Source organism: Triturus cristatus, chromosome 8 (genome assembly GCF_964204655.1).
Source record: "Triturus cristatus chromosome 8, aTriCri1.1, whole genome shotgun sequence".
Lineage (NCBI taxonomy): Eukaryota > Metazoa > Chordata > Amphibia > Caudata > Salamandridae > Triturus > Triturus cristatus.
The window spans coordinates 1,024,186,548-1,024,213,307 of NC_140591.1; positions in this window are offsets into that span (position 1 = coordinate 1,024,186,548).

Genomic DNA, 26,760 nt, shown 5'->3' on the forward strand with positions numbered 1-26,760 from the left:
CTATGATTACACCAAGATCCCTTACTAACGGGACGGTCAGGCGACCTAAGCAAGTGTAGTAAGCCGGAGGGCCCACAGATCGAAGTATCGGCTTCATAAGACCCGCAGTCAGCTGATTGGTGGGTTGAGGACAGAAAAACCCTTTAAAAGAGCCATGTCCAACAATAAGTATGCAGCACTTATGCATGCAGAATGCAGCAGGGAGATATATATGTAACTGCTGACACAACCTAGTCACTTATCAAAACAAGTAGTCCTTTAAAAATAGGCCAGACCTACTGCTGCAGAGCTTGTCTGTGCACTTTCACAGCCAGTTTGAGCTGGCATGAAAAAGCCCTCCCCCAAATATTAAACTAACATTTTAGTACACATAACTCACCTCTGAGATAGGCTGTAGGTATGCCATAAGGCATGATGGTTTGTCTTTAAACAGGAATAGTTGTCCTTTTCAGTTTCACTGAAGTTTTTCATGCACTTGGAGGCTCCCATACCAAGAACAACATACAGTATACCACATACAATGCTAATGACATACATGTGTTCAAAAACATACAGTCTCTCTCACCCAGTGAGACATACAGTTAGTTGAAACAGACTTTCATATACTGGTATTGTTACTCAAACATTTGATGGCACTCCTACAGGTGTACTCCAACACTTACTCAGATATGAAGCCAAGTAGTGACACAAACCAGTCACCCATTGAATGAAGTAGTCTTGCAAACGTTGGGCAGGCCTATTACTTTATAGGGCATTTTTAGGTGTGGACTACTACTGCTGATGGTTTCTGTGCACGTTTAGTGCCAGCTTGACTTCCCGTAAAAAAGCAGTACACCAAGTCTTAAACCCATCTTTTAGTACACATAAGTGACCTCTGAAAAAGACTGTAGGTAGCCATAATGCATGATGATTTGTGTTTAAATGATAAGAGATGTCCTTTTCAGTTTCACTAAGTATTAGTGTATTTGGAGCCCTCTAAGTAAGTGTCATACATGTGCTCAAAACCATACAGTCTCTCTCTCACCCGGTGAGACATTCCAGAGGTACTTATACATTCACTCACATGCTCAGAAACTAGTTATGTATCCAAAGGCAGTTGGAGACACACTTACATACCTCTATATTCACCAACACAGGTACTGAGCTATTTGTTCAGCCCCTTCCATACACATTTAGTGAGCCATAGAGTTAGTTCAACAGTCAGTCATATACTGGCATAGTTACTTAAGCATCTGGTGGCACTCCTACAAATGTACTCCTTCATTTATTCAAACATGCAGTCAAATAGTGACACAACCTAGTCACCCGTCGATTGAAGTAGTCCTTTAAACATGGATCAGGTCTAGTACTGCATAGGGTATCTGTATTTCTAGGTGAGGTTTACTGCTGCTGAGGGTGTCTGCGTACTTTAGTGCCAGTCCAAATTCTTATAAAAAAGCCATTCACCAAGTTTTAAACCCATCTTGTTGAACACATGACTCACCTTTAACATAGCCTATAGGTATGCCATAATGCATGCTGGTTTCTGTTTAAACAGTAAGAGATGTCCTTTTCACTGAGTTTTTCATGTACTTGGAGACTCCTATGCCTTGTATTATATATAGTATATATAGTATACCAGCAATAATTCAAATGACATACATGTGCCTAAAACCATACAATCTCTCACCCAGCGAGACATTGCAGAGATACTTATACATTCACTCAGAAACTAGTTATATATTCAGAACTATCAAAGGCAACTGCAGACACACTTACATACACCTGTATTGACCAACACAGACACTCAGCTATTTATTCAGCCAATAACATAGATATTTAGTGAGCAACAGGATTAGTTAATCAGGCACTTGCATACTGGTATAGTTACTTAAGCATGTGATGGCACTCTTTCAGGTGTACTCCTACACCTACTCAGATATGCAGCCAAATAGTGACACACCCTATTCACCCATTCAGACAAGTAGTTCTTTAAACTTGGATAGATACAGAGTAACACAGTAATGGGTATGATACAATACCCAGTGAGAGACTAATGTATACACTGACACAGACAGAGACACACAGACATAAACATGAAATATAATAGAGTAAAGTTAGCTATATTATAAGAAGACAACTGTTTTATGTTGGTAGTTAAATACTTAAAATATTTAATCTGATACTACATAATGAAAAAGTAAATGTACTTATTTATTTTTCTTTTTAGGCATCAATTTCTAGTTAAGCACAGACAGCTACAATGCCTTCCAAAAGTGAGAGAAGAAATAAACAGAGGAACGGATACTATCTCCTCACAAATGAACAGCACAATTCAGAGAAAGTGGTGAACGAGAAAAGAGCTGTTGGTAAGACATGCTTTAAAATAGTATGTGGACAGCTGGAAAGTCAGCAAATTCAAGTGAATAATAAACAAAGTTTGAAATCAACTAAGAAAGGAGAAAAAGTATATCATATGTAGGTACATGATATGAAGCGTAAAAAATCATTAAAAAAGCAGAAGGTTTAACCAGACAACAGAGGCAGTTTAAGGAAATCAGAATTAGAATGGTCCGTAGTAGAGTAATTTAGAATCTAATAAGAACTATGAAGAAGTGTGAAAGAAGAAGAGAAGCAGTCAGACAAGAGGAATGTGTTGAAGCTGTAGCTGATAAGGCCTTTTCTCTCAACAGGAAGCTATTTATTTTGATTCGAAACAGAATGGGGACACTGGATAGTGTTGTCTATGAGAAAAAGAAGCCAAAAGAAAAGACTTGTCAATGGAAGTAAGTTTTTTAAAGTTTTCCGCAGTGAATGGAGACATACTTCTAGTACTGAGCATCTCTTTAATGAGGAAAGCAGTGTTAGGCAGGAATCTATTGATATACTGGGAAGTCTTCTACATAACTTTCCATGCAAAAGTGTGAAACAAAAAATAGGGATTTAGCATGGTGTAGATCAATGCAAAGTAAGGAAGCATACTAATTTATAGAGACATTCACTAGCATCTCTATCAAAGAAAATTAACCAAAGCAGCTCTGATAATTTCAGAATGTTAGCTGTTCACTACTCGAAAATGCGAACTTTAGTTAGGAGGCTTTGCTATGACAAATCTCCTGCTCTATGCCACGAGAACTGATTCGAGCTATTTTGCATGGTACAGCATCAGAGGTAGAAAACGTTTTTGAATTTGTTCAGTTTTGTTTCTTTGGTCCTGAACAGGAGTGTAGGGAAAATGAGGACTTGGTATCTGCAAATGTAGCAGGACAGAACACAAGTATTACTGTTGATAACTTTCAAAAAGAGATTGCAAAGTTTAACACTGTAAAGACAAACTGAACTGTGTGTATGTTGTTGATGCACTCACTACAATAGTCAAACTCGTTATGGGTTTCTGTCTTCAAAAATGAACAGTAAAACAGAGCTAAGTGGGCTGAACTTGTAGCTTTTTTGTTTTCACAGGATTCTTTGATTTTTGCACATGACAAATTATATGTAAGTACTGTTATGATGTAATGTAATGTAATGTAATGTAATTAGTATTTGTATAGCGCAGACTACTCTCCAGGGAGCATCTTAGCGCTTCAGAGGTATAAGAGACCATGATGACTTTATTGATCTTGTGGTGAGACCTTGGTAAGGACTAAATCATATTTTTGCATTTTGTGTCAGATAGGGTGTAGATCCAGGTCTTAACAGTTTTCCTAAAATATATTTCTGTGGTGATTTGTCGGAAAGAGGGGGGCAGTAAGTTCCATGCTCTAGACCCTAAAACAGCCAGGGCTTTACCTCCTCTGGTTTTAAGCCTAAACTTGGGAATAGTCAGAAGATTGTCACTTTGAGACCTAAGACTTCTGGAGGGAACGTAGTGTTGGAACATGCTCTCGATTTAATTGGGACCTGTTTTGTTAACTGCCCTAAAAGTAATTAACAAGATTTTAAAAAGCACCCTTTTATGAATAGGCAGCCAATGCAGGGTGTTCAAAGCGATCGTAGCTGAGGTCCTTCTTTTCCATCCTAGCACCAGTCTGGCCGCTGCATGTTGCACCATCTGTAGTCTATGACAGACTATCCTGTTAGTTCACTGGAGGATAACAAATTGCCAGCTACTGCAGTCCACAACAAGTTAGAATTAGTTGCAATGTCACAAGAACTTCAAAAGTTAAATATTCATGAATCAATTCTTAAACAATGTATACATCCTTTCCAAACTATAGTTCATATGGAGGCAAAGACATGTTAGTCACCTCCAACAGAGTTACAGAACGGTCTTAAAGGTACAGTTGCATACTTACCATTAGATTTCCAGCAGAATATTGAAACTGTACCGGTGCAGAGAGATTTTGAAGAATCACTTATTCTAATCACTGGCATCCCTACCAGGAGCAAAAATATATGGCAAGAGTTAGTGGAGCTAAGTAAACTAAAATAAGGAACAGATCTGGTACAAAATAATATTTATAATCAAAATATAGATGTTCTTCACATTATAACACATATGCAGGATAATAAATCATCATCATCAAGAGGTTAGATTGAAAAGGTGGATCGATCCAGATAAGAAGAAATTTGTGAACACTACAGTATTTATCGTCTGCATTTCAAAGGGATTATTGATGATAAATGAAAGAAGAAAAAGGAGCTCCCTTGAGTGTGTGGGGGAAAAGTTTATAGGCTCGTTATTTTCCACATCTGATCCCCACTGGAGTAGTTGGTAGATGTGATGTAAATGTCATGGTACTTATAGAGCGCACTGTCACCAGACGGCCACCTTGCGGTGTCGGCAATCGGTTTCCTGGCGCTGACACTCATACCGCTGTGGAACCCCTCCTGGCTTTCCCTGTGAAGTGTCCCCTCCTGGGCACCCCCAGGGTGAAGCCAGGCATCCTTAGCACTGTTGGGGCCGGTGTGGAGGCTAAGCAAGCTATTGCCCAGAGTTGCAGCATGGGGCCCTTGATTAGAATAGGACACCGAGGCGAGAATAGACAGGTCCGAGCCCGAGCCCTGCCGAGGCGGGAATCGAACCCTGGTCCCTGGTCAGAACTCTGCATCAGGGTCTGCCGCTCTAACCATTGAGCCACACTCCTCCACGATGACTGGCCTGTACAAATACCAGCAGCCAAGTACTGATCAACTAGACCAGATTCAGAGGATCCTAGATTTTGCCATTGTATTCCCTATATATTTCACCTACCATTTGAGAGTGACTTGTCAGGACTATCTTATGCAGTAAACTACATTCTAAAAAGAGGAGTATATCTGCAAAATCTCACAGCAAGGAAATGTGTTGACAAAGTTCAAGAAAAAGACAAAAACCTGGAATACAATTTGATTAATTTAAAGGGGTGCCAACATGGCACAGAGTATTGGTATTGTCATTATGGTAAGCTGAAAAGCATGTTGAGTAACCTAGGAGCATCTACTTGGTTTCCAACACTCAGGGCCTGATTCTGATGTGGGTAGGAAAGCATTCCCACCTAGCGCCCAATTATGATGCGGTAGGAAGGCCTCCTAACAGCATTTGCTCCTTCCAAATCAGATTGGGAACGTGTCTTCCCGACCGAGGGCCCAATTACGATGCGGTTAGGAACATATGCTCCCATTGAAGTCAATGGGAGTCCAATCAAAACGTATCTGGAAGCATCCAGATGAATCGTACTTGGTCGGTTGGACTCTCCCGATCCGAGTGGGTTGGAAACCATTTCTAAACTGATTCAGTCGGGAAGCTTTCCAAACCGCATCAGAATCGGGCCCTCAGTTCTGCTGAGTATGTGTGGGATGACCTGCTTGAATTCTTGCAAGAAGCAATCACAAACATAAAGGATATAAAAGTGGAGACAGCTGGAGAACTTTGCTCATTGGATACTGTAAAAGCTTGCAGATATTTTAACCACAGGGTTCAAGCCATGATTTCTTTCATTTGCAACAAAAGTAATCCTTCTCTTGGTGAAGTAATTGATTGCTTTTGGCGTAGAGTACCAAGCTAGAGATGCTCCACATATTCACATGCTGTTATAGGTAAAAGATGCACTGAAATGTGGAACAGATAGTGATAAGTCTGTCTGGAGTTTCAGAGAACAGTATGTGACATGTGCCATCCTGACAGACAGTGGTGAAAAGAGCATGAGATAACACGTTCTATCATGGTTTCACAATTTTAGATGTGGGAAGTAATGTTGGCGAAAATACAGATGCAAAGGAAAACTTTACATGAGATGTTGATTTGGATTCCAACGACCTATTATTTTGGAAGGAAAAGTCACCAGCTTTTTGTCTGCAGTTAGACATACTCTGATAGGGAAAAAATACTTTCAATCTCAGAACAGCAGCGTCTTCAAAGTATAATAATGACTGCAACCCTGTTATTCTAAAGATGTGGAATGCAAGCATGGATCTACAATTTGTGGCAGACAACTCGATTGCTGTTGCTGTCTATATGATGTCATACATAAAATCAGTAAAAACAGAAAAGAAAGAGATGTTGGAGAAGATTTCTGCAGAAAAGAGTCTGCTTTTCCTACAGAGAAATAGGATCCTATGAGCGCTCAGAACGGTGGAGTTTAAAATATTAAAGTCTTTCCCAAGAATACAGTATCTTTCAGAATTTGATCCAGAAAGTAGAGACATTCTGAAAACTAAACTAGTATGTTGGATACACACTATTCAAGAAGGAGCGCACATCTTTTAGACAATGTCTAGATGAAGTACTACTAATATTACACATCTAGACATAATGTAACTGAAAACATAGAAGCAGCGAGATATGCAGTACTTGGATGTGATGGTTGTTTGGTGAAACACAACAAAGGAAATCTAATTAACCACTGAAAGCTTAGTTGCCGAACTCCAGAGAGAAGAGAGTTTTTCTACTTGCCACTTTTGCAGTTGTTCAAACCATAGAATGCTGAATCAGATTTACTTGGACATTATGACTGTTACGAAGACTCTTTCAATGCTGTGAAAGATAGTATTGAGTGTTCACTTTTACTTGCAAATGTTAAAAGATGAGATTGAATAGGAAGAAACCATTACTTCTAAGACAGCCAAGGAGAGTTTACAGAGCAGCCAAAGTTCTGGACCACTGACTCAAGATCCTCTTCGAGAACCAATTATTCAAAATAAGGCAGCTATAGCTATGAGTGAGGTTGAGAGTGCCATGCAGCAAGCAAGAGAGGAAATTGTAATTTCAAACAGTTAGAAGAACAACTGAATAATGAAAAGAAAGACATTTTTAAAGATAACACAGAGCTTGTATTTTTCCATGAAAAGAAACAATATGAATGTTCTTTGTATAAACCAATATTACTATACATCAGTGGTCAAGCTAGCACTGGAAAAAGCTTTGTAATGAAAGTTCTAACTGGTTTTCTACAGAAGACTACATAATCAAATGTATCATGTGTAGTAACAACGCCAACAGGATTAGCTGCACAATATATTAAAGGAATTACTTTACATCGACTACTAATGTTATCTGTTGAATATGAAAATAAACTAGAATACCAGAAAATTGATGTGGATTATGTAACTATTCTTAAGGACATTAGAGTAGGAGTTCTAACAAATGAGGAAAAATGTGCTTTAGAAAGTCGACTTATCAAGAAACTATTTCCTTCTAACATTATATCAGCAGAACTAATGTACAATTTTATTGAATAACAGAAATCCATAGTCTGTTTAATGCCTAAACTTCAAGAGTGCTCCAACCTCAACAAATAATTACTAAAACTGGAGAAAGAAGATATTTTGGAACTGACAGCTGTCGATAAAATGGAACATCAGGGAGTGACAATTCTTCTCACAGAAGAAATATAAGCAAAACTGGATTCTTTAGAGAACCCTGCATTCGGGAATGCAGGATTAGAAAAGTGTTTACGTGTATGCAAAAACAGTCAGGTAACTGTTTGGTATAATTTAAATGTTGCAGAAGGATTAGGAAATGGTGCAATGGGTAAAGTTATTGAATTCATTAATTTTCCATATAGAGACGAGGTTTAATACTTGACCCTAAAATTTGATCAGATTGATGCATGAAGCACATTGGCTGATGTGTTGTTTGTTTTTTGCTAGTTTCCACTCTCACTGCTGTAACTATCCATAAATGACAAGGTTTAAGTGTGGACGCCATTTTTGTTAGGATTGGAAGTACTGCATAGTCAGAACAATATACAGTTCATTTTTGATTGATTTTGATGATTAGAAAGTTAGTGCTGATGCAAGCTCTATAAGAGAGTACAATCATTTAAGAGGTGTATTCGCTCCTCATTTAGGCTGATACCCTATTTATGAGTAATTGATAATATGTCCAAAGTGGAAGATTACAAAAGAGTGTACAGATGCTCAAGAACAAAAAGGACACAAGAACAATCTAGAAGGTGTTAAAAAGAGAAAACTAGAACATGATTAGGATATTGTAGGTTTACCAGTCGGAAAACAGTTCAGGTGTCAACTGCTATCTACATGTTTCTCTCAATGTACTATTTCATTTACCACATCTAGTAAACCAAATTCAACAAAAACAAGATAAAAGATTTTGTTCTGCACTGTATCATTTGCTCCAACATTTACTGACTGACAGAGCTGTGACACATTGTGCTTAAGGTATTCACAATATTTTAGATGTATTTAGCAGATCACTCAACACTCAACAAGATGCATTAGAAATTATTATGGTTATATTTGGAATTTTAGAAGAAAAACTTGTAAATATTGATGATTTATTCAGACTGAGTCACACATGGAACTATGACTGTGAAGATTGTGATTATTCATCTACCACTCAAACTAATTTTGAGTGTTTTCTCTATTTAACATTACCAGATTTCAAAACTGGGACGTTTAACAAATTGTTGAAGAAGGCTAACCAAAATATGACCTGCCTAAACTTCAAACCAGATGTTCTGTCTACACTGATTCTATGAACAACTTGAAAAAACCTGGGAGTAATGCTACAATGATGCACAGCAGATGGTTCTAAATTGGGAACTCAAATTACAAAGTACAAAGCAGGACAAATATCAATTTCTGGAAGAATTTCTACTACTTTGGCTATCATCTATCACAAAGGAATGAATGCAACCTCTGGACACTACACTGACCATTTAAAGAGTGAAACTGGATGGATGGAATGCAATGACATCAACCTTAAATTCAAACCAAAATATTCTTTCAAACTGCCAAACTCTTATCTTTTCTTTCTTTAACCAACTTTCTAAGGAGGAATTCTGGATAAAAAACTGGTGTATAGTATTTCTTCTACATGCTTCATCAGTATTTTATACATTATTCAGCCTATTGGGGTCAATGTCTTTATAAAGTTCTTCAGAGTTCAAGAGTTCTTTTATCTTGCAGAAAGTATAACATCTAAATCCTACACCCTCTAATTAAAGTCTGAAACTAGATGGATAGAATCTAATTACAGCAGAGATAAGTTGAAATAAAAAATTGCCTTCAAAACAAAAAAATGGTCCCCTTTTCTTACTTCAACCAAACTTCTATGTCATATTTGTGGAAAGAAACTACTGTATGGGATTTTGTTTATATAGATGATGAGCAGTTTATGCATCATTTGGCCCACCAGGGGTGATATTTTCAAAAGGATCTCCAAAATTAAAGAGTGGTTAAAATGTATTTGTGGTATTGTACCAGATAAAATAATGTAAAAAATATTTTTAACATAGGTTTGTTTAGATTAGCGTGGTAACTACAGATAAAACAACTGAGTAATACATTGTAGTGAGTGCAATGCATAGTGTCAGTTAACTATAAGCATGTACTCTATATATTTCATTTACAATCTATACAATTGTTTTTTCCCACTGTTCCAGGATGATGCTTCATATAGACCATCGTTTATTGTGAAGAAGTATGAAATCTGAGAATAGTATAAAGGGAAAATGAAAATCTTACTACATTGTGATACAGTGTTACAGTATAACTAATGTGAATTGTTATCTTTTTGTAATTTTGAAAATGAACACTAACACACATTTATGTTCTTTTTCTTTTTCAATAGTGGCTGGAGTTGAACATCTTCAGATGTCTCAAAAGACTTCTTATACCACGAAATACTGCTTAGGTACACCCTTGAAGACTGTTTTTATACATGAAGAGTACTTGGCATCGCTTGAAACAACTTTTTTTTGCCCATTTTTTAATTATAACTTTCATTGTAGTTCAGAAAATGTACACTTTAAAAATATACACCAAGGTAGGAGTCTTGTACAGCCATTGACACATTCACAGACATGCTAATTACACATCTCATACACCCAGTGACTCATTCATTCAATCACTCACTCAACCAGTAACCCACTGACATAGTTAGTAACACTCCATCGCATGAATACAACTACTACTACATATTCTTACATACCCATACAGATATTCACACATTTAGAGGCTTATTTTTTAGCCTCTTTGCGCCGCCGGTGTGTCACTTTTATAATGTGAAATAAAAAGTGATGTACCGTGGCGCAAGGGGCTTGTAAATAAGCCCCTTAGTTACTTCCTAATGCTGTTAAAAAAACATGTACTCAATCATCTACACAGTACTTTATACAACCAGTCAGTCATATGGACAATCACTAACATACTCAGTCACTTTCCCATGTAAGTACTGATACACCCAATCCCTCACCCATATAGCTAGAAGCACATCCACTAACTCATGAAAACAGTGACTCATACACTTACTTCATTACATAAACAGCTACTAACACAGCCAGTCAGTTACTTATACAGCTACTGCCATACATAATCAATATTACATACAGCCACTGACTAAGTCAGTTCGTCACCTATACAGGCACTCACACAGACTTATTCATCTATAAAAATACTATCACACCCATTTACAGGCTGATTCAGACTGTGAGATACCCAGTCACACAATGCAGTATACAGTACTACGCCCAGACACTGCTGCTGATACTAACACACCTAGACACACACTCATGCATAGAGTCGCACACCCAGGCACACAGTGATCCATACACTAAGACATCCACATGTATGTTACATAGAGTAACATACCCAGGTATTTACTGACACACCCAGACACACTCTTATATATACACTGATTCACAAAGGAACACACTCTTCTATACACTATTACACCTGGACACACAATAATATGGCCACTGACACAGCCAGACAAATACTAATGGAAACACTGACATATACACTGAGTCCCTCATACAGGTACTTACACACACATTCACTCACCAATATAGGTACTCATACAGTTAGTTCTTCACCCACACAACTACTCAACCTTCCAGTCACCGACTCATAGTCTCCTACACCCCCATTCAGTCACATATACCTCTATTTACATATCCAGTGACTAATGCATACACATACTTACCCACCCACTCACTTATCCCTATAGCCACTAACACACCCAGTCAGAGACCTGCTCTCTCCCCTTGCAGCTCCGCTGTTAAGTGCTGCTGCCCTGTGAACTGCTTTGTACAGGTAGGTGTTTGAGGCCCTCCTTCACCTGCAGCCTCCTACCGGCACCTCATTCCTGGTGGTCCAGTGGGAGAGCCTTGCTTTTCTGCTGGTTCCACTACTGACTGTGCTGTATTGTGCCCTTTTTTTTGTAATTTTTCCATCTTTGGCTTTGTTTTTCTGCCTTTATTATTGTGCCTGTTTTCCTGTTGCTTGCCTTTGTCTCTTGTCTCTCTCTGTTTTTCTGCCCGTTTTCCCTTTCCTGCTGCTGCTGCCCCCGTGGCCCCTCCCCCCTGCTGCTTCCCACTCCTACCTCCCAGCTCTGCTTTCCTCTTTGCTCTTCTACTGGTTCCACTACTGTCTGTGCTGTATTGTGCCCATTTTTCTGTCATTTTTCTGTCTTTTGCTTTGTTTTACTTCCTTTATTATTGTGCCTGTCTTTTGCCTTTGCTCCTTGTCTCTCTTTGTTTTTCTGCCCGTTTTCCCTTTCTTGCCGCTGCTGCCCCTGCGGACACTCGTTCTGCTGCTCCCTGCTCCCGCCTCCCAGCTTCACTCCCCTCTCCCTTCCCTATTTAATGGGAAGGGTGCAGCAGGCACTCTGCTGGTGCGCCAAAGGTACGCCAAAGGCAAGCCATCTGCGCCTGTCCGTGACCAGCGCAAGGGACCCTGGTTCTCCGGCCACCCATCGCTACGACTCTTCTGCCCTCATCGTACTCAACCCGGGAGGAACATCAACTGCCAGCTGTCCACACTGAATACCACCCACAGCCAGTTCTGCTGCCGCCACTGCTGCTGAACCTTCACCACACTCCGCACAATCACGGCCATTGCCCCATGCCGAACGCCGACACCACGAAGCCCTGAAGTGCATTCTCCTCAACACATACTCCCTGCACAGACATGCCATAGAAATCTGGGACCTCATCAACACCCTCTCGCCAGATGTCACCTTCTTCACGGAAACCTGAGCCAACGCCTCTTTTGTCCCAACATCGCCACCGGCATTCCAGGCGGCTACAAGATCCAGAGGAAGGACAGCCCCAACCGGCCAGGAGGAGGACTTGCCCTTGCACACAAGAGCTCTCTCTGACTCTCCACCTCCACCATGAGCCACCCCTCTGCCACCACCAAGCACCTTCACTTCCAGAAACAGACCAGCTCTGGAACCACTCTTCGTGGCACCCTCGCCTACAGACCCATCGGACCCCGCACTTCATTCACCAATACTTTTGCTGACCTTGTTGCACCCCTCGTGACTACATACTCATCGGAGACCTGAACTTTCACCTTGACAACCTCAGCGACCCCAACTCCACCGCCCTCCTGGAGAACCTCATCAATATCGGACTGAAACAGCTTGTGACCACCCCTACCTACAAGGCAGAACACACCCTCAACCCCATCTTCGCAGGTAAAAACAACATCTGCTTCAGCCACACAAAGCAGCCCCTCTGGATGGACCACCACTGCATACACTTCTCTTACAACACTGCCACAGCACTCAAACCCACTCCTTGCACTCCGCAAGGTCACTGAGGAGTACCTCAACTCCACCCTCAGCCACGAGCCCCCCAGCCTCGACCGACGCCAATGCTGCAGCCAAGGAACTACACCACTGGTTCACCAACTGTAAAGACAAGCTCCCACATCTCCGCACCACCGACAGGCCATGCCCCCTGAAAGCCGCCTGGTTCACCACCGACCTCCCAGAAGCCAGAAAATTCTGCAGACGTCTCAAAAAGCGATGGAGAAACAGCAAAACCACGGAAGACAAGAAGGCCATGACAGACTACCACCAAGGCATAAGATCCACAAAGAAGACCTTCATTAAGAACAAAATCCTCACCAACTCCAGCAACTCAAAGGAACTGTTCAACATCATCCAGCAATTCACTAAGCCCCACAGCGAAGCAACAGATTTCACTCCCTCCCAAGACCTCTGCAACAAGCTGGGCTCCTACTTTCACCTGAATATCAAAGCCCTCTACGAAAACTTCAGTGAACAGACTCCAGAAACCACCCTTCCCTCCAGCAACAAAAGTCAGCCAACCATCACCGCCTGGACTCTGGTCACCATCGAAGATACCACTACTTCAATGGAGAGCACCCACTCAGGAGCCCCCACGGACCCCTGTCTTTCGCACATCTTCCACAGAGCCGCAGTCACCATTGTGCCTCAGTTACAATGCATCATCAACACCACTTTCAAATCCAGCACTTTACCAGCTGGCTAGAAACGTGCAGAAGTCAAGCCCCTCCTCAAGAAACCACCCGCAGACCCGACATACCTGAAGAGCTATTGACACATCACCCTCCTTCTCTTTGCAGCCAAAGTCATCGAGGAGATTGTTAATGACCAGCTGACCAACTTCATAGAAGAGAACTCATCCTCGACCCCTCCCAAACCATATTCCGTAGCAACCACAGCACCGAGACCGCCCTCTTTGCTGCCACTGATGACATCTGCATGCTCCTCGACCAAAGCCACACCGCAGCCCTCATCCTACTCAACCTCTCCGCAGCCTTTGACACTGTCTCCCACCGCACCCTCACAGCCATACTCCACAATGCCGGAATAAAGGGATGCACCCTCCACTGGCTTCGCACCTTCCTCAACGGCAGAACCCAAAGGATCAGACTCCCACCTTTTCTCTCCGAACCCACAGAGATCAACTGTGGAGTACCACAAGGATCTTCTCTCAGTCCCACGCTCTTCAACATCTACATGGTCCCCCTCGCCACCATCGTCAGACAGCATGGACTCAGCATTGTATCCTACGTAGATGACACCCAGATGCTCCTCACCCTCACAAAGGACCCTGAAACCACCAGACTCAGCTTCCATGAAGCAATGAAAGACATTGCAGCTTGAATGAGCAGCAGCTGTCAGAAACTCAACACGGAGAAGACAGAAGTCCTAGTCTTCAGACCCTCCCCCTCCGTATGGGACAACTCCTGGTGGCCCTCGATACCCACACTGCCACCCCCATGGACCACGCCCGGAGCCTCCACCTGCTTCAACACCCTCCACATCCTACGCAAGACCTTCAAGTGAATCACCCCAAGGCCAGAAAGACCGTCCCCCACGCACTCATTACAAGCAGACTGGACTACGAAAATGCCCTGTATGCCTGAATCAACAAATACCTGCAACACAAACTCCAGATCATCCAGAACACCACGGCCAGACTCGTCCTCGGCATCCCAAGGCATGAGCACATCACTCAACACCTGTGAGACCTTCACTGGCTGCCCATCGAGAAGAGAGTAACCTTCAAGATACTCACCTAGGCCTACAAATCCCTCCACAACAGCAGGCCCAAATTCCTCAACAAAATAGTCTCCTTCCACATACCCAAAAGGAACCTCTGCTCCCCCGACCTCACCCCAGCAGAAACCCTGCGCATCAGCAGCCTTCTCCTACATCGCAGCCAAAGCCTAGAAAAAGCTCCCAGTCAACATTAGATGCTCCCCCACTCTGCACACCTTTAGGAGGAGCCTCAAGACCTGGCTCTTCGCCGGATCCGGTGCTGCTTCCCCCAGTGCTTTGACACCCTCATGGGTGAATAGTGCCCTTTAAACCCCCTGATTGATTGATTGATTGTCATTCACTTATGCACACACTCACCCATTCAATCACTAACTAATACAGTCATTAACACAGTGTCTCACCTATGCAGCTGGTCACACAATGACTCACTCAATCATTCAGACACTCACACTGGCATTCACTCATCCATCAGCCACTCACACAGCTTGTCATACATTCATACGCACACTCAGTCACCCATATAGACACTCACACATGCAGTCACTCAGTCATGCAGGCAGTCACACACCAAGTCACTTACCCATACAGCCACTCACACAGTGAGTCAGTCACTCATACAGCCACTCACATACTCACTATTTACCTCTTAAAGGGGGTCATACGCCCAGTGTATTGACTCAAACAACAACTGATACAGACAGTAACTCACTCATGCAGCCACTGAAGGAAGTGACCTGATTAGGGCCACCCGGATCACTCGCGACCACCTGTCAGCCTTCCTCACAAATGAAGAGTCAGTCAGACAGTAAAGAATACAAACCAAAGATATTTATTGAAAGTACAATCGAGGCGAGTCCAGTCTGACCAGCCTCCTAAGATTGCTGCAGAGGGACTGACTTCTACCATCAGGACAACGTATAATGTCCATTTTCAGGATCACTAAAGACATGCCCAGACTGGAAATTTCCAGTTGTTAGCTAGTGAACAATGGAGATACAGAAGGATGAGTTGCAATCCCAGGACAGGGTACATGTTATCTTAGAGCTAAGGTTACTCATCCTGTACCCGCCACACTAAGGGTGGGAGCAGGCCTACCTAGCCAGAAAGGTATGCAATGACAATAACAGTCTATTTATTAGCACAGCAAAGTTCAACCTTGGAGAAAAACATCTATATATCAGCTAGCTATTGGGGAGGAAGCAACAGGACTTTTTCTTAAGCAGCTTGAGCCTAGCTATTATAAAAAGGTCAACTTCAAGTGCTTGAAGGCAGCCAGAATGGTATGGATTAAAGCAAGTAAGATTATGAAAATCCCCGAGATATACCCCATTATGGGGAACCTCTTCTTTTCAAGCCAAGCTATCGGATAGTATGGCCAGAGATTGGGCACAGGCTGGTATCCATCGGGTCGTGATAAATTAGAAATACTACCTTTCCCGGCATTAGTTCTGAAATTTGGGATTAATAGCGGATCCTATTTTAAATATATTCAAATAAGGGGGTGTTTAAAAAATTTAGTTGTCAGACATGATAACCTTCAAGCAATACCACTAATGGACAAGCTATATCGGGGGGATGGGCGGATCGAGGACTTTTATAATATACTGATGGAAACAATACCCGACGATTTAGGTAAAACTGAGTCAAGGTGGGCGTTAAAGTTAGGGGATGATGACATAGGTTTAGATTTGTCATTAAAATTGGGGGAATATATATTTTTGGCGGCAAACCTTCAAGCACAACACTATAAAACCCTATTTAACCTATACTATACCCCAGAAAAACATTTTGGTTGGGGGAAATGAGAGACCGATCAATGCCCCTTGCAATCCTTTTCAGTGTCAGAAGCAATGAGAAGGTCATCTACATATTGAAGCAATACATTACCTGAGGGGAGCGTGAGGGAGTCCAATTGGGCTTTCAAAGCTTGACTATATATACTAGGGCTCTCTGTATAGCCCTGAGGCACACGCCAGAATCTAAAGCTTCTGCCAGCTAGTGTAACCGAACAAGTACCTGCATTCTGGATCAATCGGGATACTAAAGAATGCATTTTTGAAATCAATGACAGAGAAGAATTTAGTAGTAGAAGGAATCATCGTCAAAAGGGCAGTAATGCCAGGGACCACCAGGAACTGGGGAACTACTATTTTATCAATTTCATGTAGGTCAATCACAAAACGATGATGAACATCTGGATGATCATCAGAGGAGCCTGAGGGTGCCCTCTTAAGAATGGGAAGAATGGGGCTATTACACACATTTGCAGTCGTCTCATCGACAACCCCTGACTGAATCAAATCTTGTATAATTTTCAACAAGGTTCACTCCCCTGCTTGTGGTATTTTGTAGTGAGGAATATGAGGCAAAACGGCATTGTCTTTAACTTTGATAGGAACTGGGGGTATCTGCGATAGTCCCCCGTCTGTGTCACCTGTTGCCCACAACGTGGGCGGCACATCCTTAAATTCAGCAAGGAGGGCGCATCTTTGGACAGACACTGCCTAGAGCTGACTACATTTGGGCCCATCGTCATGTAAACACCTTACGGGGAACAATAAATAGTAGCATGCAACTTCTTTACTAAATCCAAGCCCACTACATTTTCTGCACAATTAGATGTCAACAAAAATGGCCAATCCACAGTATAAGGACCTATAGTCAGTATAAGAGGTTTGGAAATGGGGTTCGCAACCGGTAAACCAGAAAATCCTACCGAAACATTATTGCGGCCAGACAGAGCTGCCCCGGGGACCAGTGAACGAGAAAGAGAGCTATTCATAGCACCTGTATCCACCAAAAAAACCTTAGCTGAGCCATGCAAATCTGCAGTAACATAAGGACCGCACTGGTCTACAGGTATCTGAACTGGCCCCTCACTCTGTCACTGGCTGTCCTAGCTATGAGACATCCCCGCCACCTCGTCCATATCATAGTCATCGTGATAATACTTCCCACCCCTAGTGTCATCAAAATAGTTACTGCCCGGACGATCCTGCGAGGCTGCGGCATGCTGAGCTCTGTCCTGTCCACCAGCTCCATGACCCTGTCCACAAGAACCCCATCCTCTAGGGGCTGCAAGTTTCTGCAGCAACACTGGACACTCACTGCCCCAATGTCCCTCCTGTTTACAATATGCACACTGATTCAGCCCAACAGGCATAGCATTCCGGCTGGTACGTGGAAGCTGATGGTCAGAACCACCATGTCCTCTCCCATTTCCCCCAGAAGCCTGCTGCAACATCACCTTTGTCTTCAATTCCTTATTCTTTTTCTCTACCTTCTCCTCATTCTCCCTATGCTCATAATACTGCACCAACCTCAATATTACTGAAGGGGAGGAAGTAGTCTAAGTACTCTCTGAGGCCTGTAACCTAGTCGTAATCTCAGGAAGCAAGTTTGTAACAAATCTATTAACGAACAATCGGACTCCTTCCTCCACTGACAAATCCTGTCCGCTAAAATCCAAAAGCATCCCTTCACACCAAGTGAAAAAATCTGACACACTCTCATCTTTCTTCTGACAACATGATGTTAACTTGTCCCAATCTACCCTTCTTGGTGGAATAAGAGAGTGCATATACGTGATAATCCGGCCAGGCAAAGCAAGTATCTCTACTTTAGATTTCTTACCAGGCTTCCTCTCTTGGTCCCATGCTTTGATATGATCCCAGGTACCACCCTATTCCACAACATGATCCTGTGTGTGCACTTGCCTCCAAATATCAACAGGCACCAATAAACCAAATAACGTTTCAATATCCACAAGCAGCATCACTGTCGATGAAGTGGCCTCAGTCAATTCCTTATAATATGCTGTAGAACTTTTCCTATGGTCAGGTAGCTGGTTCTTAAGGGACAAAACCTCACTCCTTTTCCATGGAGTGTAAATTCACTGTTCTTGGAAATGGACTTCTACCCGTGGTCTAGTAACATTGTCATGCTGATCCCGCAACTCTGGTATTTCAGGGTGGTAAATGGGGTGCACTTCCCTTATCGGAAACTGGGATACTGTCTTCAAACTCTTCTCAAGCAGCCTATTGCGATAGGCGACCATCAACACAACATTACTGAAAACCTCACCATGTGCCATACCAGTAGCGTATACATGATCCTTAATATCATAAATAATTTGGGGTGCTACATCATTAAAACAGTGTTCCAACAGTCCAATCAATGTTGCCGACATGTGCTTAAGAGCATGCTGCTGAACAAACGGCTCATAATCTTTCATTACACTCCACTCATCTTCATCACTGAAAATGGGGTTACGAGCCTACTTGGTGGCCTGATTAGCCACCACTCTTTTTTCGGCTTCCCCCACAGCAGACCGTATCAACGTCTGCCCTAATCGGTCCTTGAATTTAGTCCAGTCCCTATCCTCAGGGCCGCGTACTGGTGTCTCAATATTATACTACGCTAGGGGATAGGGAAAAACAGTGGGAGTAATAACAGAAGTACCGGGCAATAATGTTATTATTGTCTGGGTTGGTGGTGTAAGAGCTGGTGAAACAGATGCCGAAGCAATAGGTGTTGCTTACGTTTTAACAGTCGTAGTTGCCACAGACGGTGATGACAAAGAAAGGACAGACGGTTCCGTGGCCAAGGCAGATGGAGCAACAGTAGCAGAGACAGCAGAGATTGAAGAATTGGGCAGCTGGGGCTGTGGGGGAAGTACGGGGTGTACCCTCTTCAGGGCATATGGAGGCAGGGGTCGAGCATCTAACAATTCATCAACAAAAGTATCATTTTCTTCTCGGCCAACATAAGACTTTCGCATTGTAATCAAAACTTCCTATCAGCACACTCTATTCCTTTTTCTATTTTCTCTCTATTACACGCTACAGCTTTCTGAGTTACTGTCTGCATTCTCCCCTTCCGGGACTCTTTCTCTGCTTTCATTCATCTCTGTTTAGCCTCCTTTTGCTATGTTCTGAGGGAATCAAACATCAACTGCCTTCCCCTGTAGAAAATTAATTTTCTGTGAATCAAAAGTGCCCGCCACTGCAACTCGGCATTGTCCCTTGTATATTTGTGCCATAATGTACTAAACATATTAGGGCCAAGGCCATGTTTTATATACATGTCAAAATTTGGAGTGCCTTCTGGAGGCGCTGGCTGACTTTCTTCCAATTGAGCATCAGCAGAATAACAACGACAGCCCAAACAAAACACCTTACTAAGGCACGGCATTGTTCAAAAGAAAACAAGTTCACTATTTATGCCGAGCAGATATGTGCAAATATCTTTTTCAAAGTCAGTCCTCAGATCTCATCAAGTACAGATCAAAAATGGTACCATGTTCATAAAGAACCCAAACAAATTCAAGCACTTGTCTAAAGGCGCTCCTCAGACTGTGCCAAATACAAATCAAAATGGCGCCATAGCCAAAAAGAACCAAAGCAAGCTCACTTGGTGCACACAGGTCAAACAAGTTTATTCTCCACTGCCGACTCTTCTGACCAAACAGTCAGATCTAAGGGTTTCGCTGTGCAGGACCCCAGTCGGGATGACCACTGGATGAGGCACTACCCGGCCAGACAGACGGGGCAGCTGCAAGTACAAGACTCTCTCGTGCAGGGATCCCCTGCCCCCGTCCGATCCGACGTAGCCCGACCTCCTCACCTAGGATGGGCCACCCAATGGAGTACCTGTTCGGGCGCCAACTGAAGGAAGTGACCCGATTGGGCCATCCGGGTCACACATGACCACTACTCAGCCTTCCTCACAAATGAAGAGTCGTTCAGACAGTAGAGAATACAAACCAAAGATATTTAATGAAAGTACACTCGAGTGGAGTCCGGTCTGACCAGCCTCCTTAGATTGCTGCAGAGGGACTGACTTCTACCATTAGTACAACGTATAATGTACATTTTCAGGATCACTAAAGACACGGTCAGACTGGAAATTTCCAGTTGGTAGCTAGTGAACAATGGAGATACAGAAGGATGAGTTGCAATTCCAGGACCGGGTACATGTGACCTCAGAGCCAAGGTTACTCGGCCTGTACTCACTGCTCTAAGGGTGGGAGCATGCCTATCTAGCGAGAAAGGTATGCAATGACAAAAACAGTCTATTCATTAGCACAGCGAAGTTCAACCTTGGAGAAATACAAGGAGGAGAGAAAAAGAAAATACAGCAGCTGCTTTTCGCTGAGGCAGACATACGAATGAGACAGAAGTTAGTTTTGATCATGGCTCAAAATGGCGGCTCGACTTAAAATGGTGCTGCGAATGCTAACTCTACATAGAGCAATACACTAGCAGAATGAATGCATAACATTTACATTTCAACATCACTCACACATGCAGACACTCAAAGAGCTACTCATTCCCGGTCACTCACCACTAGAGCCACAAACACCCAAGTCACTCACTTATAAAGACAGTCACCCACTTAATCACTCACTCATGCAAGCACTCAGACACCAGCTTACTCCCTATAGAGCTACTTACACACCCGCTCTCTCACCCATGCAGTCCCTCACACAGTCAATCATGTACCCATAGAGGCACTTATGCTTTTATTTACTCACTCATACATCCTCTCACACACTCTTTCACTCACACATACACATTCACTTACTCACTGACTGGCTGACTGACTCACTCATACTGCCACTTACATACCCACTTTCACATTCAAACAACAGCTCATACACCTATGTTTTCACTCATAAACCCACTCTCTCACACACACACACACACACGCACACACACACACACCACACACACATACACACTCACTCACTCACTTATATAGTTACTCTAACACTAATACAGGCACTCATCCACCCAGTCATTCACTTATACAATCATTCACACACCCAGTCATTCACTTATACAGACTGCCACTTACCTATACAGCCACTAACATAAACACTCACCCATACAGACACTTACAGAGTCAGTCAGTAACTCATGCACCCACTAACGCATCCAGTGACTCACCTATGCAGCCACTAGCACAATCAGGGCTTGATTGTGAGTTTGGCAGTGCGGCAGCAGAACCGCTCCACCACCGCACCGCCAAACCAGTGTGCCGCCTGCCATATTATAATATAAGTATAAACAGAAACAGTGGTTCCTGTGGAGTAATATAGTAAATAATGATATTGATATGCGCAATCGCAATTCAGAGACATATTATGACTTTTGAAGTCACTGGTGGGAAGTTCTTTGGTGTTCCCATGGCAGTGCCTATTGTTATGTGGCCCAGTTAGGCCCATGTAGGTAAGCAGCAAATTTCTTACATTGTCCTATTTTTCACAATAACATTTCTGTTGTGACCTTTTGCACATATTTGTGTGCACAACAAAGTTGGATTAGTTTCTCTGAAACTACTTTTTTTCCACATCTAGCTTCACACAACATTATCAGAATGCCTCGAACATCATGTACATGACCCTTCTGCACACTATGTACAAATGCCGTTTTATCTTCATCCACTGGGCTACGTATCCATAATATCACTAATCTATACGCACATTGCAAGGCTTCTTTCTATTATAAATATAGAGGATCCCAATAGATTAGCAGAGGAGGTACTTCAGCTGACACCAAGGGTCCCTGCATGCTGAGACTTCACCACGCAGCTGTCTGACATCTCGTGAGGGGTGTCAAGTTCATGACCAAGACGGGTCCTTCATTCTCTCCCACCAGGTAATGGAGTTGGATCGTCTCTTGGGGGGATTCTTGGCTTCACACCGAGACACACTCTAGGTACATGCAGAGTAGGGTTTGCATAGTAGGAGTACACAAGATTACTGCCTTTTTTATATGCCTGCATATAGTAATTGTTTAGCACCATGGTAAAACTGTTTCTCCTATTTACCCTTTTCGTGCTTGCAATCACTTTCATCTGCTTCTGTCCACTGATTATCGCAGCAAATGTATTCTATACAAGAATAACATTGGTTCAATAAATATATTGAAAACATCCCACTGTATGTTCTCCGGATACATCTCTGAGAACAAAAAGGAGGAGTGACTGAGCAAAAGGTTCTGTTCTGTTTCCATGATCCCTAAGGAGTCAGGGTTGTCATGTTCAGTGGTTGTCAGAAACTATTTGCTCCCTAGTTAGGTTAGGGCAGCCTATGGTGGCACTGTGAGCTAGCTGGTCTCTAGGACAACCTGTCCTGCAGGGGTGCTTGGTATCAGTCTGGGCACCTCACCCAAAGTTTATGCTGTCCAACAAATGCGCAGGTCCTATGGATTAGTGGGAACTACACAACACTGTGAAATAGGCACCACAATGGGAAAGTCAAAGGCAGTGCCTGCATGGCATGGACTGGTGCAGTCCATGCCGTGCAGGTACTGGGGTTCATGCACACAGGGGGGCACAACATGTGCCCCCCTGCAGGAAACCCATGGCCCAGAGGCAACAGGGGTGCATGCAAGGCCCCCTTTGTTTCCTCTGAGCCACGGTTTTGATGGGGAAGGAACTGCAATGAAAACCGCGGTAGAGAGGAAACACGTAATATGCTTGGTGGGACTGTGGCAGTACCACCAAGCATATTGCAGTCTCAAGACCGCTGCACCGACTGCCCTAATCGTAATAGGGCAGTTGGAAGACCACCATGCCCCTGCGAGTCAACTCGTAATCAGTTGCGTAGTCACTCACTTATGCAACCCCTCCTCTTCATATGTGCACACAGATAGAGTTTATCTTTTTTTAACCATAAAAACAGTTCTGACAAGAACCTTTTTTTCTTCTTCTTTTCTGTAACAGTTTTTTTTGTTGTTTTGAATTTTGTAAATGATTTTTCTTAAATAAAATGGCAATGTCAAAAATAAAACAGTATGACCAGAAAGTCAAAAACAGTTGAAAAAGTGGCATAAACAAAACAAAATATGTGCTTTTTTCGCAGTTTCCAAAATAACAGCAACACACTGTAGAAGTTGTGTGGCAGTCTATACAAAATGTGCCCATCCTCTTCAACTCTGGAGATTTTTCTGGCAGTCGCCTCTCAACTTCTTGATGTACTTTTTCTCCAGGAGAAGATGGTGGAGCCCTAGAGGTTGACCTCTTCAGATGGGTAGTGTGATGTGTTTTTAAATGGGACAACATGCGTGTTGTCTATCAAGAATATTTTTTTGCAGTGCCCCTGAAAGGGTTTTCTCGCACAAGGTGCACTTCACAAATTTGGCAACTATTTTATTTTCGCCTGACGGGGTAGTAAAAAAATCCTAAGGAATGATCTGCCTTTTTTGGGCTGGTTCCTTGTCGTCTGTGTTTTTATGATGTTGCTGGGTCTCCTGTTCTTCTGTTTGTTATGGCAGCTCATGCTCCTCACTTCCTCCTGTTGCCATTTTATATAAAAAAATGACAATACAGTATCTGAAACACAGTTCTGCACTAAAAGTACAGTGCACCACCTAAGGATTATCCAAATACCAATTGGAAGCTTTAAGAAGAGAGAAATGGTCGAAAACTTTTTTTGAAGATTAATGAAAACTGTTTTCTCCAATCAAATCTCTTTGTTACATAGTCACATGATCTTCACGAATGCCAACGTCATCACAAATATTGGTGGCGTCACAAAGACGTGCAACACATTTAAAAAGTCTTACATTAAAAATGATCACACGTGGTGCCCCCACAAACATCCATGCACCGTGTGCCTTGCACATGGTGCATGGATGTGTGTAAACATGCCCTTTACAATTGTGACTGGTTCTGCGACCCTTTTCTGTCTGGCAGCACAAGCCGCAACAGTAAATGGCATGTTTTAGACCGCTGTACTGGTGGTCTCATTGTAATTCGGCAGGTGGGACCAACGACTCCTTCATGGACGGTCCTCTTCCTGCTACAATTTTGATCAAACACTCCCCCGACTGGCATCGTATTGAAGGCCTATATTAGCAAACTACTGTTCTCAAACATTATTTACAATATGTGTATATAAGTGGTATACACTTTTTCAAATGCACACTATCTTCATGACTTTCTGAGAAAACATAAAATACTTAGTGCAATATTTTGTGACAAATTTGTGAAGTATAAAGAATGTAGAAAATCAATTATAGGGTGATTAACCCACTAAAACAAATGGCAAGCAGAGACGCAGAGAACAAATGAAATGTGTGGTCCTTTATGCAGCTGAACTGTACAATATGCAGTAGACATTTACCCAATGAGATAGCACTTACTAATTCTTCAGGAGAAAGTGCTTCAGTTGGGTAGGCATTTTCGGCAAAAGTGTGGAATTTTACAGACTAAAATATGGTTTTATTCTGCCCATTATTTGAATTATACATAAATTAAACCTCAACAGGAAGCACTTTCAAACATACATATACCAGGTGCCCCAGATGAAGTTGCACTTGAATGAAGTGCACACAATCATAACTTCTTGGGCTTGCACATGCAAAGCAAATATGTTTCCTGATGTATTTCATGTTGAAAAATTATCTGAAATCCTTAATCGAAGTGAATGCATAATTTATCTATTGGATCACAATCTGAACTTGGGTTTCTTTCGTGTTGTCTCCTGGTGAGATCTGAGTCCATAATTCTCCCGTTTAAACCCCCAAAGCCTGCAAATACGCAAAACTCATAGCAAAACTCGCACACCCATTCACAGACCCACACAGCTACTAATACACCCACTTACAGACCCATGGCAGCACTCACACAGCCACTCACAGACACACACAGACACTCACACACCTACTCACAGACAAACACAAGTGCTCACACACCCACTATCAAAGGTTACAGGTTCCAGTTATGGAAAACAATTTTACAAAACCTTAGAAATTCACTGGAAAAAGCAAAGGCTACAGGGAGGTTACAGTTAGGAAATAGAAAATTAAAAAAACATGGAAATTCACAGAAAAAACAATAGGTTGCAGGGATGTTATAGGTAAAAAATAGAATAAAACAAACCTTAGAAAATCACTGAAAGAACTGACGGTTACAGGGATATTAGAGTTAGGCTCATATTTCACTCATACAAAACCAGTGAAATTCAGTAGTTACAGTAACCTGAGCTAACTATAGCTTACGCCCCCATAATGCACTGCTTATGACCTAATGACATGGTCAGTGACATCACTGATGACATCATCCAGTCGATGTGAGTGTTTTGAAAAGTTTATGAGTGCTTACAATATATACCAAGGTACCACAAAAGTTAAAGTAGTATACTTTGTGTACTACTAATGAGTAATACTATTTCTAACATATATTATGTGCGTGGCTGTTTTTATCTCCTGTATGAGTGGCTGAAAGGTTTGTGAGTGGGTGTGTGAGTGATTGTATTGGTGAATGAGTGGGCGTGTAAATAGCTGTATCATTGAATAAGTGGGTATGTGAGTAGCTGTATGGGTGAATAAGTTGTTGCGTGAGTAGCTGTATAGGTGAGTGGATGTGAGAGTGGCTGTATTGGTGAGTGTGTGGGTATGTGAGTGGCTGTATAGGTGGGTGAGCTCAGTGTGGGAGGCTCTATGGGTGGGTAAGTGGGTGAGTGAGTGGCTATATGGGTAAGTGAGCAGGTGTATGACTAGTTATTTGGGTGAGTGTTTGGCTGTTTGGGTGGGTGTTTGGTTAAGTGAGTTGCTGTGTAAGTGGCTATACTGGAGAGTGACATTTGTGTGAGTGTCTGCATGGGTGAGTGCATGGCTGTGTTCTGAGGTTGTGTGCATGAATGAATACCTGTGTAAGTGGATGTGTGAGTAGCTGTACAGGTGTGGGGCTGTTGGAGTGTCTGCACAGGTGGCTGAGTGGCTGTGTGAGTGGCTCTATGGTTAAGTGTGTGGGTGTGTGGGTACTTGTATGGGTCTGTGAATGGCTAAGTGAGTTTTTCTGTCAGTTTGTGTGTGGGTGTAGGAGAGGGTTGTGTTAGTGGTTCTGTGACTAATATCATCAGTGATGTCATTTTCGATGCCACTGACCATGTCATTTCACTGGTTTTGTACGAGTGAAAAATTAGCCTAACTGTAACATCCCTGTCACCTTTGTTTTTTTATTGAAGTTCTAAGGGTTTTTAAAATTATATTTCCTAACTTTAGCATCCCTGTCACCTTAGTTGTTTTTTACTGAATTTATACGTT